A 13,266-nucleotide genomic window follows, 5' to 3' on the forward strand; every position below is an offset into this window, starting at 1 on the left:
CCAGGCAACAGAGGTGAGCTCTTTGTGATGTCATGTCCGTTGCTCTCCACTTTCTCTATGGAGGTTCGCCTACTGTCTGACTTATAATGTTTTTAGAGATCCCCCCGCCCATTACAAGGCCTGTAAGCGGCATCCCTTCCTCTCCAGGCAACAGAGGTGAGCTCTTTGTGATGTCATGTCCGTTGCTATCCACTTTCTCTATGGAGGTTCGCCCACTGTCTGACTTATAATGTTTTTAGAGGTCCCCCCGCCCATTACAAGGCCTGTAAGCGGCATCCCTTCAGGCAACAGAGATGAGCTCTTTGTGATGTCATGTCCGTTCCTCTCCACTCTCTCTGTGGAGGTTCGCCCACTGTCTGATTTATAATGTTTTTAGAGTTCCCCCCGCCCATTACAAGGCCTGTAAGCGGCATCCCTTCCTCTCCAGGCAACAGAGTTGAGCTCTTGTGATGTCATGTCCGTTGCTCTCCACATTCTCTATGGAGGTTCGCCCACTGTCTGACTTACAATGTTTTTAGAGTCCCCCCCCCCCATAACAAGGCCTGTAAGCGGCATCCCTTCCTCTCCAGGCAACAGAGGTGAGCTCTTTGTGATGTCATGTCCGTTGCTCTCCACTTTCTCTGTGGAGGTAAGCCCACTGTCTGACTTATAATGTTTTTAGAGATTCCCCCGCCCATTACAAGGCCTGTAAGCGGCATCCCTTCCTCTCCAGGCAACAGAGGTGAGCTCTTTGTGATGTCATGTCCGTTGCTCTCCACTTTCTCTGTGGAGGTAAGCCCACTGTCTGACTTATAATGTTTTTAGAGATTCCCCCGCCCATTACAAGGCCTGTAAGCGGCATCCCTTCCTCTCCAGGCAACAGAGGTGAGCTCTTTGTGATGTCATGTCCGTTGCTCTCCACTTTCTCTGTGGAGGTAAGCCCACTGTCTGACTTATAATATTTTTAGAGATCCCCCCGCCCATTACAAGGCCTGTAAGCGGCATCCCTTCCTCTCCAGGCAACAAAGGTGAGCTCTTTGTGATGTCATGTCCGTTCCTCTCCACTTTCTCTGTGGAGGTAAGCCCACTGTCTGACTTATAATGTTTTTAGAGATCCCCCCGTCCATTACAAGGCCTGTAAGCGGCATCCCTTCCTCTCCAGGCAACAGAGGTGAGCTCTTTGTGATGTCATGTCCGTTGCTCTCCACTTTCTCTGTGGAGGTAAGCCCACTGTCTGACTTATAATGTTTTTAGAGATCCCCCCGCCCATTACAAGGCCTGTAAGCAGCATCCCTTCCTCTCCAGGCAACAGAGGTGAGCTCTTTGTGATGTCATGTCCGTTGCTCTCCACTTTCTCTGTGGAGGTAAGCCCACTGTCTGACTTATAAGCTTTTTAGAGATCCCCCCGCCCATTACAAGGCCTGTAAGGGGCATCCCTTCCTCTCCAGGCAACAGAGGTGAGCTCTTTGTGATGTCATGTCCGTTGCTCTCCACTTTCTCTGTGGAGGTAAGCCCACTGTCTGACTTATAATGTTTTTAGAGATCCCCCCGCCCATTACAAGGCCTGTAAGCGACATCCCTTCCTCTCCAGGCAACAGAGGTGAGGTCTTTGTGATGTCATGTCCGTTGCTCTCCACTTTCTCTATGGAGGTTCGCCCACTGTCTGACTTATAATGTTTTTAGAGATCCCCCCGCCCATTACAAGGCCTGTAAGCGGCATCCCTTCCTCTCCAGGCAACAGAGGTGAGCTCTTTGTGATGTCATGTCCGTTGCTATCCACTTTCTCTATGGAGGTTCGCCCACTGTCTGACTTATAATGTTTTTAGAGGTCCCCCCGCCCATTACAAGGCCTGTAAGCGGCATCCCTTCAGGCAACAGAGATGAGCTCTTTGTGATGTCATGTCCGTTGCTCTCCACTTTCTCTGTGGAGGTAGGCCCACTGTCTGACTTATAATGTTTTTAGAAATCCCCCCGCCCATTACAAGGCCTGTAAGCGGCATCCCTTTAGGCAACAGAGGTGAGCTCTTTGTGATGTCATGTCTGTTGCTCTCCACTTTCTCTGTGGAGGTTCGCCCACTGTCTGACTTATAATGTTTTTAGAGTTCCCCCCGCCCATTACAAGGCCTGTAAGCGGCATCCCTTCCTCTCCAGGCAACAGAGTTGAGCTCTTGTGATGTCATGTCCGTTGCTCTCCACATTCTCTATGGAGGTTCGCCCACTGTCTGACTTACAATGTTTTTAGAGTCCCCCTCCCCATAACAAGGCCTGTAAGCGGCATCCCTTCCTCTCCAGGCAACAGAGGTGAGCTCTTTGTGATGTCATGTCCGTTGCTCTCCACTTTCTCTGTGGAGGTAAGCCCACTGTCTGACTTATAATGTTTTTAGAGATTCCCCCGCCCATTACAAGGCCTGTAAGCGGCATCCCTTCCTCTCCAGGCAACAGAGGTGAGCTCTTTGTGATGTCATGTCCGTTGCTCTCCACTTTCTCTGTGGAGGTAAGCCCACTGTCTGACTTATAATGTTTTTAGAGGTTCCCCCGCCCATTACAAGGCCTGTAAGCGGCATCCCTTCCTCTCCAGGCAACAGAGATGAGCTCTTTGTGATGTCATGTCCGTTCCTCTCCACTCTCTCTGTGGAGGTTCGCCCACTGTCTGATTTATAATGTTTTTAGAGTTCCCCCCGCCCATTACAAGGCCTGTAAGCGGCATCCCTTCCTCTCCAGGCAACAGAGTTGAGCTCTTGTGATGTCATGTCCGTTGCTCTCCACATTCTCTATGGAGGTTCGCCCACTGTCTGACTTACAATGTTTTTAGAGTCCCCCCCCCCCCATAACAAGGCCTGTAAGCGGCATCCCTTCCTCTCCAGGCAACAGAGGTGAGCTCTTTGTGATGTCATGTCCGTTGCTCTCCACTTTCTCTGTGGAGGTAAGCCCACTGTCTGACTTATAATGTTTTTAGAGATTCCCCCGCCCATTACAAGGCCTGTAAGCGGCATCCCTTCCTCTCCAGGCAACAGAGGTGAGCTCTTTGTGATGTCATGTCCGTTGCTCTCCACTTTCTCTGTGGAGGTAAGCCCACTGTCTGACTTATAATGTTTTTAGAGATTCCCCCGCCCATTACAAGGCCTGTAAGCGGCATCCCTTCCTCTCCAGGCAACAGAGGTGAGCTCTTTGTGATGTCATGTCCGTTGCTCTCCACTTTCTCTGTGGAGGTAAGCCCACTGTCTGACTTATAATATTTTTAGAGATCCCCCCGCCCATTACAAGGCCTGTAAGCGGCATCCCTTCCTCTCCAGGCAACAAAGGTGAGCTCTTTGTGATGTCATGTCCGTTCCTCTCCACTTTCTCTGTGGAGGTAAGCCCACTGTCTGACTTATAATGTTTTTAGAGATCCCCCCGTCCATTACAAGGCCTGTAAGCGGCATCCCTTCCTCTCCAGGCAACAGAGGTGAGCTCTTTGTGATGTCATGTCCGTTGCTCTCCACTTTCTCTGTGGAGGTAAGCCCACTGTCTGACTTATAATGTTTTTAGAGATCCCCCCGCCCATTACAAGGCCTGTAAGCGGCATCCCTTCCTCTCCAGGCAACAGAGGTGAGCTCTTTGTGATGTCATGTCCGTTGCTCTCCACTTTCTCTGTGGAGGTAAGCCCACTGTCTGACTTATAAGCTTTTTAGAGATCCCCCCGCCCATTACAAGGCCTGTAAGGGGCATCCCTTCCTCTCCAGGCAACAGAGGTGAGCTCTTTGTGATGTCATGTCCGTTGCTCTCCACTTTCTCTGTGGAGGTAAGCCCACTGTCTGACTTATAATGTTTTTAGAGATCCCCCCGCCCATTACAAGGCCTGTAAGCGACATCCCTTCCTCTCCAGGCAACAGAGGTGAGGTCTTTGTGATGTCATGTCCGTTGCTCTCCACTTTCTCTATGGAGGTTCGCCCACTGTCTGACTTATAATGTTTTTAGAGATCCCCCCGCCCATTACAAGGCCTGTAAGCGGCATCCCTTCCTCTCCAGGCAACAGAGGTGAGCTCTTTGTGATGTCATGTCCGTTGCTATCCACTTTCTCTATGGAGGTTCGCCCACTGTCTGACTTATAATGTTTTTAGAGGTCCCCCCGCCCATTACAAGGCCTGTAAGCGGCATCCCTTCAGGCAACAGAGATGAGCTCTTTGTGATGTCATGTCCGTTGCTCTCCACTTTCTCTGTGGAGGTAGGCCCACTGTCTGACTTATAATGTTTTTAGAAATCCCCCCGCCCATTACAAGGCCTGTAAGCGGCATCCCTTTAGGCAACAGAGGTGAGCTCTTTGTGATGTCATGTCTGTTGCTCTCCACTTTCTCTGTGGAGGTTCGCCCACTGTCTGACTTATAATGTTTTTAGAGTTCCCCCCGCCCATTACAAGGCCTGTAAGCGGCATCCCTTCCTCTCCAGGCAACAGAGTTGAGCTCTTGTGATGTCATGTCCGTTGCTCTCCACATTCTCTATGGAGGTTCGCCCACTGTCTGACTTACAATGTTTTTAGAGTCCCCCTCCCCATAACAAGGCCTGTAAGCGGCATCCCTTCCTCTCCAGGCAACAGAGGTGAGCTCTTTGTGATGTCATGTCCGTTGCTCTCCACTTTCTCTGTGGAGGTAAGCCCACTGTCTGACTTATAATGTTTTTAGAGATTCCCCCGCCCATTACAAGGCCTGTAAGCGGCATCCCTTCCTCTCCAGGCAACAGAGGTGAGCTCTTTGTGATGTCATGTCCGTTGCTCTCCACTTTCTCTGTGGAGGTAAGCCCACTGTCTGACTTATAATGTTTTTAGAGGTTCCCCCGCCCATTACAAGGCCTGTAAGCGGCATCCCTTCCTCTCCAGGCAACAGAGGTGAGCTCTTTGTGATGTCATGTCCGTTGCTCTCCACTTTCTCTGTGGAGGTAAGCCCATTGTCTGACTTATAATGTTTATAGAGATTCCCCCGCCCATTACAAGGCCTGTAAGCGGCATCCCTTCCTCTCCAGGCAACAGAGGTGAGCTCTTTGTGATGTCATGTCCGTTGCTCTCCACTTTCTCTGTGGAGGTAAGCCCACTGTCTGACTTATAATGTTTTTAGAGATCCCCCCGCCCATTACAAGGCCTGTAAGCGGCATCCCTTCCTCTCCAGGCAACAGAGGTGAGCTCTTTGTGATGTCATGTCCGTTGCTCTCCACTTTCTCTGTGGAGGTAAGCCCACTGTCTGACTTATAATGTTTTTAGAGATCACCCCGCCCATTACAAGGCCTGTAAGCGGCATCCCTTCCTCTCCAGGCAACAGAGGTGAGCTCTTTGTGATGTCATGTCCGTTGCTCTCCACTTTCTCTGTGGAGGTAAGCCCACTGTCTGACTTATAATGTTTTTAGAGATCCCCCCGCCCATTACAAGGCCTGTAAGCGGCATCCCTTCCTCTCCAGGCAACAAAGGTGAGCTCTTTGTGATGTCATGTCCGTTGCTCTCCACTTTCTCTGTGGAGGTAAGCCCACTGTCTGACTTATAATGTTTTTAGAGATCCCCCCGCCCATTACAAGGCCTGTAAGCAGCATCCCTTCCTCTCCAGGCAACAGAGGTGAGCTCTTTGTGATGTCATGTCCGTTGCTCTCCACTTTCTCTGTGTAGGTAAGCCCACTGTCTGACTTATAATGTTTTTAGAGATCCCCCCGCCCATTACAAGGCCTGTTAGCGGCATCCCTTCCTCTCCAGGCAACAGAGGTGAGCTCTTTGTGATGTCATGTCCGTTGCTCTCCACTTTCTCTATGGAGGTTCGCCCACTGTCTCACTTATAATGTTTTTAGAGGTCCCCCCGCCCATTACAAGGCCTGTAAGCGGCATCCCTTCAGGCAACAGAGATGAGCTCTTTGTGATGTCATGTCCGTTGCTCTCCACTTTCTCTGTGGAGGTAGGCCCACTGTCTGACTTATAATGTTTTTAGAAATCCCCCCGCCCATTACAAGGCCTGTAAGCGGCATCCCTTTAGGCAACAGAGGTGAGCTCTTTGTGATGTCATGTCCGTTGCTCTCCACTTTCTCTGTGGAGGTAGGCCCACTGTCTGACTTATAATGTTTTTAGAAATCCCCCCGCCCATTACAAGGCCTGTAAGCGGCATCCCTTTAGGCAACAGAGGTGAGCTCTTTGTGATGTCATGTCTGTTGCTCTCCACTTTCTCTGTGGAGGTTCGCCCACTGTCTGACTTATAATGTTTTTAGAGTTCCCCCCGCCCATTACAAGGCCTGTAAGCGGCATCCCTTCCTCTCCAGGCAACAGAGTTGAGCTCTTGTGATGTCATGTCTGTTGCTCTCCACATTCTCTATGGAGGTTCGCCCACTGTCTGACTTACAATGTTTTTAGAGTCCCCCTCCCCATAACAAGGCCTGTAAGCGGCATCCCTTCCTCTCCAGGCAACAGAGGTGAGCTCTTTGTGATGTCATGTCCGTTGCTCTCCACTTTCTCTGTGGAGGTAAGCCCACTGTCTGACTTATAATGTTTTTAGAGGTTCCCCCGCCCATTACAAGGCCTGTAAGCGGCATCCCTTCCTCTCCAGGCAACAGAGGTGAGCTCTTTGTGATGTCATGTCCGTTGCTCTCCACTTTCTCTGTGGAGGTAAGCCCACTGTCTGACTTATAATGTTTTAGAGGTTCCCCCGCCCATTACAAGGCCTGTAAGCGGCATCCCTTCCTCTCCAGGCAACAGAGGTGAGCTCTTTGTGATGTCATGTCCGTTGCTCTCCACTTTCTCTACGGAGGTTCGCCCACTGTCTGACTTATAATGTTTTTAGAGATCCCCCCGCCCATTACAAGGCCTGTAAGCGGCATCCCTTCCTCTCCAGGCAACAGAGGTGAGCTCTTTGTGATGTCATGTCCGTTGCTCTCCACTTTCTCTATGGAGGTTCTCCCACTGTCTGACTTATAATGTTTTTAGAGATCCCCCCGCCCATTACAAGGCCTATAAGCGGCATCCCTTCCTCTCCAGGCAACAGAGGTGAGCTCTTTGTGATGTCACGTCCGTTGCTCTCCACTTTCTCTATGGAGGTTCGCCCACTGTCTGACTTATAATGTTTTTAGAGATCCCCCCGCCCATTACAAGGCCTGTAAGCGGCATCCCTTCCTCTCCAGGCAACAGAGGTGAGCTCTTTGTGATGTCATGTCCGTTGCTCTCCACTTTCTCTGTGGAGGTAAGCCCACTGTCTGACTTATAATGTTTTTAGAGATCCCTCCGCCCATTACAAGGCCTGTAAGCGGCATCCCTTCCTCTCCAGGCAACAGAGGTGAGCTCTTTGTGATGTCATGTCCGTTGCTCTCCACTTTCTCTGTGGAGGTAAGCCCACTGTCTGACTTATGTTTTTAGAGATCCCCCCGCCCATTACAAGGCCTGTAAGCGGCATCCCTTCAGGCAACAGAGGTGAGCTCTTTGTGATGTCATGTCCGTTGCTCTCCACTTTCTCTGTGGAGGTAAGCCCACTGTCTGACTTATAATGTTTTTAGAGTTCCCCCCGCCCATTACAAGGCCTGTAAGCGGCATCTCTTTAGGCAACAGAGGTGAGCTCTTTGTGATGTCATGTCCGTTGCTCTCCACTTTCTCTGTGGAGGTAGGCCCACTGTCTGACTTATAATGTTTTTAGAAATCCCCCCGCCCATTACAAGGCCTGTAAGCGGCATCCCTTTAGGCAACAGAGGTGAGCTCTTTGTGATGTCATGTCTGTTGCTCTCCACTTTCTCTGTGGAGGTTCGCCCACTGTCTGACTTATAATGTTTTTAGAGTTCCCCCCGCCCATTACAAGGCCTGTAAGCGGCATCCCTTCCTCTCCAGGCAACAGAGTTGAGCTCTTGTGATGTCATGTCCGTTGCTCTCCACATTCTCTATGGAGGTTCGCCCACTGTCTGACTTACAATGTTTTTAGAGTCCCCCTCCCCATAACAAGGCCTGTAAGCGGCATCCCTTCCTCTCCAGGCAACAGAGGTGAGCTCTTTGTGATGTCATGTCCGTTGCTCTCCACTTTCTCTGTGGAGGTAAGCCCACTGTCTGACTTATAATGTTTTTAGAGATTCCCCCGCCCATTACAAGGCCTGTAAGCGGCATCCCTTCCTCTCCAGGCAACAGAGGTGAGCTCTTTGTGATGTCATGTCCGTTGCTCTCCACTTTCTCTGTGGAGGTAAGCCCACTGTCTGACTTATAATGTTTTTAGAGGTTCCCCCGCCCATTACAAGGCCTGTAAGCGGCATCCCTTCCTCTCCAGGCAACAGAGGTGAGCTCTTTGTGATGTCATGTCCGTTGCTCTCCACTTTCTCTGTGGAGGTAAGCCCATTGTCTGACTTATAATGTTTATAGAGATTCCCCCGCCCATTACAAGGCCTGTAAGCGGCATCCCTTCCTCTCCAGGCAACAGAGGTGAGCTCTTTGTGATGTCATGTCCGTTGCTCTCCACTTTCTCTGTGGAGGTAAGCCCACTGTCTGACTTATAATGTTTTTAGAGATCCCCCCGCCCATTACAAGGCCTGTAAGCGGCATCCCTTCCTCTCCAGGCAACAGAGGTGAGCTCTTTGTGATGTCATGTCCGTTGCTCTCCACTTTCTCTGTGGAGGTAAGCCCACTGTCTGACTTATAATGTTTTTAGAGATCACCCCGCCCATTACAAGGCCTGTAAGCGGCATCCCTTCCTCTCCAGGCAACAGAGGTGAGCTCTTTGTGATGTCATGTCCGTTGCTCTCCACTTTCTCTGTGGAGGTAAGCCCACTGTCTGACTTATAATGTTTTTAGAGATCCCCCCGCCCATTACAAGGCCTGTAAGCGGCATCCCTTCCTCTCCAGGCAACAAAGGTGAGCTCTTTGTGATGTCATGTCCGTTGCTCTCCACTTTCTCTGTGGAGGTAAGCCCACTGTCTGACTTATAATGTTTTTAGAGATCCCCCCGCCCATTACAAGGCCTGTAAGCAGCATCCCTTCCTCTCCAGGCAACAGAGGTGAGCTCTTTGTGATGTCATGTCCGTTGCTCTCCACTTTCTCTGTGTAGGTAAGCCCACTGTCTGACTTATAATGTTTTTAGAGATCCCCCCGCCCATTACAAGGCCTGTTAGCGGCATCCCTTCCTCTCCAGGCAACAGAGGTGAGCTCTTTGTGATGTCATGTCCGTTGCTCTCCACTTTCTCTATGGAGGTTCGCCCACTGTCTCACTTATAATGTTTTTAGAGGTCCCCCCGCCCATTACAAGGCCTGTAAGCGGCATCCCTTCAGGCAACAGAGATGAGCTCTTTGTGATGTCATGTCCGTTGCTCTCCACTTTCTCTGTGGAGGTAGGCCCACTGTCTGACTTATAATGTTTTTAGAAATCCCCCCGCCCATTACAAGGCCTGTAAGCGGCATCCCTTTAGGCAACAGAGGTGAGCTCTTTGTGATGTCATGTCCGTTGCTCTCCACTTTCTCTGTGGAGGTAGGCCCACTGTCTGACTTATAATGTTTTTAGAAATCCCCCCGCCCATTACAAGGCCTGTAAGCGGCATCCCTTTAGGCAACAGAGGTGAGCTCTTTGTGATGTCATGTCTGTTGCTCTCCACTTTCTCTGTGGAGGTTCGCCCACTGTCTGACTTATAATGTTTTTAGAGTTCCCCCCGCCCATTACAAGGCCTGTAAGCGGCATCCCTTCCTCTCCAGGCAACAGAGTTGAGCTCTTGTGATGTCATGTCTGTTGCTCTCCACATTCTCTATGGAGGTTCGCCCACTGTCTGACTTACAATGTTTTTAGAGTCCCCCTCCCCATAACAAGGCCTGTAAGCGGCATCCCTTCCTCTCCAGGCAACAGAGGTGAGCTCTTTGTGATGTCATGTCCGTTGCTCTCCACTTTCTCTGTGGAGGTAAGCCCACTGTCTGACTTATAATGTTTTTAGAGGTTCCCCCGCCCATTACAAGGCCTGTAAGCGGCATCCCTTCCTCTCCAGGCAACAGAGGTGAGCTCTTTGTGATGTCATGTCCGTTGCTCTCCACTTTCTCTGTGGAGGTAAGCCCACTGTCTGACTTATAATGTTTTAGAGGTTCCCCCGCCCATTACAAGGCCTGTAAGCGGCATCCCTTCCTCTCCAGGCAACAGAGGTGAGCTCTTTGTGATGTCATGTCCGTTGCTCTCCACTTTCTCTACGGAGGTTCGCCCACTGTCTGACTTATAATGTTTTTAGAGATCCCCCCGCCCATTACAAGGCCTGTAAGCGGCATCCCTTCCTCTCCAGGCAACAGAGGTGAGCTCTTTGTGATGTCATGTCCGTTGCTCTCCACTTTCTCTATGGAGGTTCTCCCACTGTCTGACTTATAATGTTTTTAGAGATCCCCCCGCCCATTACAAGGCCTATAAGCGGCATCCCTTCCTCTCCAGGCAACAGAGGTGAGCTCTTTGTGATGTCACGTCCGTTGCTCTCCACTTTCTCTATGGAGGTTCGCCCACTGTCTGACTTATAATGTTTTTAGAGATCCCCCCGCCCATTACAAGGCCTGTAAGCGGCATCCCTTCCTCTCCAGGCAACAGAGGTGAGCTCTTTGTGATGTCATGTCCGTTGCTCTCCACTTTCTCTGTGGAGGTAAGCCCACTGTCTGACTTATAATGTTTTTAGAGATCCCTCCGCCCATTACAAGGCCTGTAAGCGGCATCCCTTCCTCTCCAGGCAACAGAGGTGAGCTCTTTGTGATGTCATGTCCGTTGCTCTCCACTTTCTCTGTGGAGGTAAGCCCACTGTCTGACTTATGTTTTTAGAGATCCCCCCGCCCATTACAAGGCCTGTAAGCGGCATCCCTTCAGGCAACAGAGGTGAGCTCTTTGTGATGTCATGTCCGTTGCTCTCCACTTTCTCTGTGGAGGTAAGCCCACTGTCTGACTTATAATGTTTTTAGAGTTCCCCCCGCCCATTACAAGGCCTGTAAGCGGCATCTCTTTAGGCAACAGAGGTGAGCTCTTTGTGATGTCATGTCCGTTGCTCTCCACTTTCTCTGTGGAGGTAGGCCCACTGTCTGACTTATAATGTTTTTAGAAATCCCCCCGCCCATTACAAGGCCTGTAAGCGGCATCCCTTTAGGCAACAGAGGTGAGCTCTTTGTGATGTCATGTCTGTTGCTCTCCACTTTCTCTGTGGAGGTTCGCCCACTGTCTGACTTATAATGTTTTTAGAGTTCCCCCCGCCCATTACAAGGCCTGTAAGCGGCATCCCTTCCTCTCCAGGCAACAGAGTTGAGCTCTTGTGATGTCATGTCCGTTGCTCTCCACATTCTCTATGGAGGTTCGCCCACTGTCTGACTTACAATGTTTTTAGAGTCCCCCTCCCCATAACAAGGCCTGTAAGCGGCATCCCTTCCTCTCCAGGCAACAGAGGTGAGCTCTTTGTGATGTCATGTCCGTTGCTCTCCACTTTCTCTGTGGAGGTAAGCCCACTGTCTGACTTATAATGTTTTTAGAGATCCCCCCGCCCATTACAAGGCCTGTAAGCGGCATCCCTTCCTCTCCAGGCAACAGAGGTGAGCTCTTTGTGATGTCATGTCCGTTGCTCTCCACTTTCTCTGTGGAGGTAAGCCCACTGTCTGACTTATAATGTTTTTAGAGATCCCCCCGCCCATTACAAGGCCTGTAAGCGGCATCCCTTCCTCTCCAGGCAACAAAGGTGAGCTCTTTGTGATGTCATGTCCGTTGCTCTCCACTTTCTCTGTGGAGGTAAGCCCACTGTCTGACTTATAATGTTTTTAGAGATCCCCCCGCCCATTACAAGGCCTGTAAGCAGCATCCCTTCCTCTCCAGGCAACAGAGGTGAGCTCTTTGTGATGTCATGTCCGTTGCTCTCCACTTTCTCTGTGTAGGTAAGCCCACTGTCTGACTTATAATGTTTTTAGAGATCCCCCCGCCCATTACAAGGCCTGTTAGCGGCATCCCTTCCTCTCCAGGCAACAGAGGTGAGCTCTTTGTGATGTCATGTCCGTTGCTCTCCACTTTCTCTATGGAGGTTCGCCCACTGTCTCACTTATAATGTTTTTAGAGGTCCCCCCGCCCATTACAAGGCCTGTAAGCGGCATCCCTTCAGGCAACAGAGATGAGCTCTTTGTGATGTCATGTCCGTTGCTCTCCACTTTCTCTGTGGAGGTAGGCCCACTGTCTGACTTATAATGTTTTTAGAAATCCCCCCGCCCATTACAAGGCCTGTAAGCGGCATCCCTTTAGGCAACAGAGGTGAGCTCTTTGTGATGTCATGTCCGTTGCTCTCCACTTTCTCTGTGGAGGTAGGCCCACTGTCTGACTTATAATGTTTTTAGAAATCCCCCCGCCCATTACAAGGCCTGTAAGCGGCATCCCTTTAGGCAACAGAGGTGAGCTCTTTGTGATGTCATGTCTGTTGCTCTCCACTTTCTCTGTGGAGGTTCGCCCACTGTCTGACTCATAATGTTTTTAGAGTTCCCCCCGCCCATTACAAGGCCTGTAAGCGGCATCCCTTCCTCTCCAGGCAACAGAGTTGAGCTCTTGTGATGTCATGTCCGTTGCTCTCCACATTCTCTATGGAAGTTCGCCCACTGTCTGACTTACAATGTTTTTAGAGTCCCCCTCCCCATAACAAGGGCTGTAAGCGGCATCCCTTCCTCTCTAGGCAACAGAGGTGAGCTCTTTGTGATGTCATGTCCGTTGCTCTCCACTTTCTCTGTGGAGGTAAGCCCACTGTCTGACTTATAATGTTTTTAGAGGTTCCCCCGCCCATTACAAGGCCTGTAAGCGGCATCCCTTCCTCTCCAGGCAACAGAGGTGAGCTCTTTGTGATGTCATGTCCGTTACTCTCCACTTTCTCTGTGGAGGTAAGCCCACTGTCTGACTTATAATGTTTTTAGAGGTTCCCCCGCCCATTACAAGGCCTGTAAGCGGCATCCCTTCCTCTCCAGGCAACAGAGGTGAGCTCTTTGTGATGTCATGTCCGTTGCTCTCCACTTTCTCTGTGGAGGTAAGCCCATTGTCTGACTTATAATGTTTTTAGAGATTCCCCCGCCCATTACAAGGCCTGTAAGCGGCATCCCTTCCTCTCCAGGCAACAGAGGTGAGCTCTTTGTGATGTCATGTCCGTTGCTCTCCACTTTCTCTGTGGAGGTAAGCCCACTGTCTGACTTATAATGTTTTTAGAGATCCCCCCGCCCATTACAAGGCCTGTAAGCGGCATCCCTTCCTCTCCAGGCAACAGAGGTGAGCTCTTTGTGATGTCATGTCCGTTGCTCTCCACTTTCTCTACGGAGGTTCGCCCACTGTCTGACTTATAATGTTTTTAGAGATCCCCCCGCCC

The sequence above is a fragment of the Paroedura picta genome, unplaced genomic scaffold (assembly GCF_049243985.1).
Source record: "Paroedura picta isolate Pp20150507F unplaced genomic scaffold, Ppicta_v3.0 Ppicta_v3_sca21, whole genome shotgun sequence".
Classification (NCBI taxonomy): Eukaryota; Metazoa; Chordata; class Lepidosauria; order Squamata; family Gekkonidae; genus Paroedura; species Paroedura picta.